This window comes from Acipenser ruthenus, chromosome 3, assembly GCF_902713425.1.
Source record: "Acipenser ruthenus chromosome 3, fAciRut3.2 maternal haplotype, whole genome shotgun sequence".
NCBI lineage: Eukaryota > Metazoa > Chordata > Actinopteri > Acipenseriformes > Acipenseridae > Acipenser > Acipenser ruthenus.
Window position 1 is genome coordinate 76143915 of NC_081191.1, and position 6501 is coordinate 76150415.

The window sequence follows — 6501 nt, forward strand, 5'->3', positions numbered from 1 at the left end:
GATGTCCCTCAAAGTCCATATCCTTGATGCTCATCTTGATAAATTCAAGGAGAACATGGGAACGTACTCGGAGGAGCAAGGCGAGCGCTTCCACCAGGATATACTGGACTTTGAACGCCGCTACCAAGGACAGTATAACGAGAACATGATGGGAGACTACATTTGGGGGCTGATTCGTGAAAGTGATTTACAGTATAATTGTAAATCTCGAAAAACTACTCACTTCTAAATCTTTTGTTTTTTTTGCATGCAAGGCAAAGGAAGTAAATGCAGCTATCAGGACAAAACTGATTGATGAAGAGAATCTGCTTGCAAGAAGTGTCACATTATTAATAAATTAATAAACACAGTTCTGAACACAATTTTTCATGAAAAATCTATTTTTGAGAGTTTTGGTTTTATTTGTAATAAACCATTAGGGCAAGCAATATTGTGCTGTGTATTGCACAGCACAATAGTAATTTAATTATAGCCCAGTAATAGTAATTGTAGTACAGTACAATAGTACAGTATTATAGTACTTTATTACTATAGCATACTTGCCAACATTTGGAAACTGTTCAGTGGGACGTTCATCTCCGGGGAGTGGGGGAGGGGGGTCATACGCATCATACAAATGGGAGGAGTCATGCGCAAAAACACTCATTATCATATAATAGACATATCCCCTCCCAACTCAATACCACACAACCATCATGACAGAAAAAATAGACATAATGAAGTGTTCTTATCTTTGTATAAGTTAGTGAACAGCAGATGTGTCAGCCGCATGAAGAGCACAGCGTGTGGTTTTCACAAACTCTACTGTGCAGAATAAATAATTTTTTGTTCTATGGGTAAACATCGGGACTTTCTTCCTATGCATCAGAACGCAGGACATTTGCTAGGAAATCGGGACTGTCCCGGCCATATAGGGACTGTTGGCATATATGCTATAGTATATTTTTTATAGTACTTTTTTGGTAAGGGCTATAACGTCTGCCCGATTTAAATGAACCATTACAACACCCACTGCCCCCACCCACCAGAAAGCAGGGATTTGTTGCAGCAACCCTTCAAGACTAACATTTCCTACGTAGATATATGTGACAACTTGAACTTCCGCTATGAGACAGCCACTATGAGACAGTCGCTATGAGACAGCAGCTGCAGGCTGCAGTAATACCCTTCTCCCTGAGTGTGGAAATATGCATTGGGGGTGGGGGCGGGCTCTGGTTGGCTGAAGGCCAATAGCAATGTACAGGTAGTGGACAAAAAAATGGAAACACCAATGCAAAGTCACTTAATAGGGTGTTGGGCCACTATGGTATCCCGCTCTGTGGATTTCTCAGCGGACTGTTTTGATGAAACTGGCTGCTTGCGCCCCAGGTTGAATTGATCTGCAGTTGCTCGCCTGTTTTGCCTTGCACTTCGAATTAATGCACGGATATCACGTTCCTGGAGTATGCACTTCCGCCCACTGTTGCCCTTTGTCTTTCCCTCGGAGTTCCATGCCGACATCACCTTAGACACCGTTGCTCGTGAAACATCAGCAAGTTGAGCTGTCTTGGTCACTGAAGCTCCTGCCAAATGCGCCCCAACAATCACCCCTCTTTCAAAGTCACTGAGGTCTCCTCTTGCAGCCATGCTAGCCATAATTATAGACAACCAGTCCTGTCCAGCATTTTTATACATGACCCTATGCATGCTGGGATGTTATTTGCTTAATTAACACATGAGCCACACCTGTGTGGAAGCCCTTGCTTTCAATATACTTGGTGTCCCTCATTTACCCAGGTGTTTCCATTTTTTTTGTCCACTACCTGTATCTGTTCATGTTTATCTGTTCAATCTATCTGTTGAACTCCACCAAACAGGGGCGTTTACCCACTTTTCTTTTTATTTACCACTACACCACTGAATGAAAGGGCTGGGTTGAATTGGTACCAGGTTTGAATAAAAATGGTTCTAGTAATATATAAACATGCCTATGGCATTGCCTATGTGAAGTCTACTTTTAGGAGCTATAACTTCATTTAAAAAGGGGAAATACTGGAATATAGTCAACACCTGCACAGGGTTCTCTCACGAATTACTATGTATTAGCCATGTGCTTATATTAAATTGTAATTTATTTGTTTTTGAACATGTGCAGCAGACTTTTTGTGTGTGGTGAATTTCATTTTCTATAAAAAAAAAAGTTAAATAACAAAAAATGTATGTCCATACAAAAGTTAGCTTGGTGCAAAAGATTACCAACAGAAAGTATGCTAAAGGAAAAGATAATGTTGTCTGCTGTATTTTTCAGGTACATTTAGTATGTAGACTTGTTAGAAGGCAATAGGGAAAAAAATGTAATTCACAAGCCAGAATAATGCTTCTTTTCATGATTAGAATCAAAGGTTAAAGAAACGGAGTGTAATGAATTACACACTTGGATTGTTGAACAAATAAGGATCAGGTGGGGGTATACAGAGGGTATCCAATTATGTGATTGCCTAGTTGTATGCAACTCTGTCCAGAAAGTGGTTGATATATATATATAGAAAGATACACTGACGAAAGGAAAGCAAGGGGTAAGTACACAACATCTGCCTCTTGGTTGCAATGATTCTGCTTAGCACATAAAGCAGAGCCACACTCTTTGTTAAGCGCCCTCTTCACGTCTCAAATGGCTATGTCTGTCTCATATGAGTTTATATAATCTCAAAATAAATTCTGTTCTGTTTGGTTCGTGAAATAAAGCAATAGTATTCATTATTGGTTCAGTCACACAATTTGGAATAATCAACATAAATCTGATTACAATTTTCAATAAATTATAACTGTAATAGTTCCTTTTTCAGACAGGAAGGAAAGGTGGTAATGGATTACATTTTATGTGAAAAAAATAACGTACTGCAGTTACTTCTTGTTACATTTAGAAAAAGAACTACAGCTAACATGGAAATCAGAAATATCTTTAACAGTGCAAGTCAAACCATACATGTCACATGAATACGCTTTTCAAATAATCTTGGTAGAAAATGGATTCGATAGCTGGATCTTCAAGAAATATGTTGCCTGAGAAGTAACTATGAGTGAAACTACTTTTTCCATGTAATAAGTGACTCTAATTGGAAAAAGTTTGTTCTCAAGTAACTTTATAATAACTGAATGGTTTACTTTTTAAAAGTAACTTCCCCAGCACAGGTTACCAAATATACACAAGACAGCTCACAGAAACGATTAGTGAATTTTTCCTTTGGGACTATTGATACTTTAGTCTTTTACATAGCCTGTGCCAGAACTGGCAATTGTATTGTAATTCCATCTCTGCTTCCATCATTAGCTTTGTAATTGCTCTCCTCTAAATGCAGCACCATGATGTTTTGATCCTTTAATCAGTAATAAAGAGATCTGAGCCTTGGGATTCATTACTGTTGTTTTTGTTCAGCAAAGCTCTGTTTATCTGAAACGAATGTCAATGACTAAAACCTGCTGCATTGAAAAATAAATGAGTTGGAATGGAAAGAGGGTTACTCTGAGCAGCTTATTACTGTGCACTAGACCCAACCAAGCTCTTCTTACCTTGTTTCTGAATTGAATCTGCTGGAATAAGGAATGCCTTGTATGATTTTAGTGTAATGTTTCTCTGATAGACTAATTACAAGTTGCAAAGTTGCAAAAAAACTAGACACTCATTTGTTTCACTGAGTACAGGAAGTGTAGAACAGCTAAGCAAAGTCTTTTCAAAAGCTGCTTTTTAGAATGTGAACTTCTCAAGGGAGGAACTACACCAAAACTATTCCTGTATGTTTAATATCCAGTGTTGTATACCCACTGACTTTATTATTATTATTATTATTATTATTATTATTATTATTTATTTCTTAGCAGACGCCCTTATCCAGGGCGACTTACAATTGTTACAAGATATCACATTATTTTTACATACAATTACCCATTTATACAGTTGGGTTTTTACTGGAGCAATTTAGGTAAAGTACCTTGCTCAAGGGTACAGCAGCAGTGTCCCATACCAGGGATTGAACCCACAACCCTCCAGTCAAGAGTCCAGAGCCCTAACCACTACGCCACACTGCTGCCCTATGTAAACAATAGTACAATAAAATATGTTCAGTGGTGTATACTATAAACTATAATACACAAGGGCATATTGAATTGATCTTAACTGTGGTGAGTCTAAATTATATCACCATTTACTGTAAATATTAAATTAGGAGCAAACCATTTTACTTTACACTTAACAGACTCATTGTTATAAGAGGGTTAGCTGCATGATAAGTTCACTCGAGCTTTGAAAGTATTTTGTTATGTGCTGTTTTGAAAGAAGCACAATTTCATAGTAGCAACTGTATATTTTAATTTAATAAATTATATCTGGAATAAATTATATCTGCTACCTAGGTTACTAAGCTCCTAGTTTGCCGGCTATTTTTAAGGTTATCTTTTCTCTAATAAAGCTCTACTGCACTGCTTCAAGATTATTATAATATTTTTTCTCAAAATGAAGAATGTAAACCGGCATTATTGTGGGTAAAAATCACAGGGTAGATACAATGCTGTACATTTTGCAAAACCCAAATCTATCTAGTTTCTCTACAGCACACCCATTATTGAGAAACAGATGATTTTATCCAACAAAGGTAATGTTGTTTTTTTTTGGGTTTTTTTACCATTATGCTCAGTAAATTACCATGTGCTTGTAAATGTAGTTTTGTCTGGTATATTGTATATTTTATATTTAGGCAATAACTACAGCGTGCATAGGGAGGGAGTTTAAGATTACACTCGGAATGTTTGACTACAACTGAATAAGTCACATCATTCTCTGTATATCAGAAGTGGAAAGTGTCTTGTGAAGTATATTGTGTGATTAGGAATGGACATTAGTAATGCTAATGAAAGTCAAATGCACAGGATCACTTTTCATATAATGATCTGTAATAATTAGACACCTCTCCCTCCAAACAAACACCAATGTACTATATATAGATAAGGGGTGGGTATAGAGGGACAGTATAGAATGCAAGTGTTCAACCTGTCTTTTTAATTTCAATGTGAGGCGTAACTGATGATTTGAATTAAAAGACAGGATGCTTTTTAGATAGATACTCCAAAAAGGAGATTTTCCAGCTGTTTTAATTTTGTGCACCTATCGTTTCTTACTGTTGAGCAGGTTATTGATTTCTTCAACTGAGGTATGAGATTTGATTTTGCAAATTATATTTAATTGAAATCAAATTAATTGAATGACTTACAAGAGGGTTCCATCTAATAAAACAGCCATTCTTTTCATTCTCTATGGGGTACTAAATATAGAAAAACGTATTAAGTTAGAGAAAGTGTAACTAAAATGTAAGAATTCAATTGATTTCTAAGGCTTTTGTTTCACAAGGTGTATGGAGTGTCATTATGAATGCCAAGAGTGGTAGTGATGTTTAATGGTTCCTACAGTATATAGCATGTGTGAAAACAGAATCAGAATTTAAAAAACAAAAGTATTATCCAGTTTTATACTGTAGGTCTGTCTGAAATGAATACTGTATGATCAACAGTTTGCAATTAAAAGCTTTGGAAATAATTGTATCTGCAATAATAAACAGCATAAGTGCAACCAAATAAGTTAGTTATGCACAGTTTACCTGACAATTCTTATTAAAATGCCAGCAATCATCCACCAGAAAATAGTTTCATATAATCCACTGTTTCAAGGTTGATTTTCTGCAGACAGGCCATCTCTAGCAGCTCATTGCACACAGCTACTGAATACTGTTTATACTAAGAGGACCCTTTAGAATCATGCAATTACTTATTTATGTAGGATGGTGTGTGTGTGAGTGGTTGAGTATGTTCTTTTTTATTCAGGCTTAATACCTGGGAACCATATTGTTCGGTTCAAGATTTTAAGATGGTCAAAGGATTTTGATTTTTTTTAAACGCACATGTAATGAGTCAAAATGAAACATGATAATGCAGGAGCAATGTTTGAAACTGACAACTTATCCTGCATTTTGGCAGAGTCTGTGTTGGATATCCACATTTGCAAGGAATTCGATGAGGAAAGGTTGATCTGGTACGAATATTTTCTCTTAATGCCAAAATTGTTAGTTAATGGTTTGTTTTTTTGGTGTGCCAAGACAGGTGTAGGCAACGTTGTCACTTCAAGCCCAGGTCTGTGATCTAACCATGCGCTTAATTTTTAAAATGATCAAATTCAACCCCTCACATGGCCTAAAGCACTTATTCAAATACACCAATTAAGCCAGGTACAGTGGGAGCAGCACTTCAGGACTACCGATGGTGATTTGAGCATGGTGACTCAGCAGGTAACATTCAAGGTGCTGTATAACTGATCCATCACAGTTCCTACTTTCATGCTGCTCTCTATTCTACCATCTATTCTCTGTATTCTACCATCTCTTCCCCACTCAATCAAACCAAAGCACAGTGTATTTTTGAACAGCTTTCAGGGAGAAGAGCATAGCATATAATTTAAATTACAGTAACACACACCAG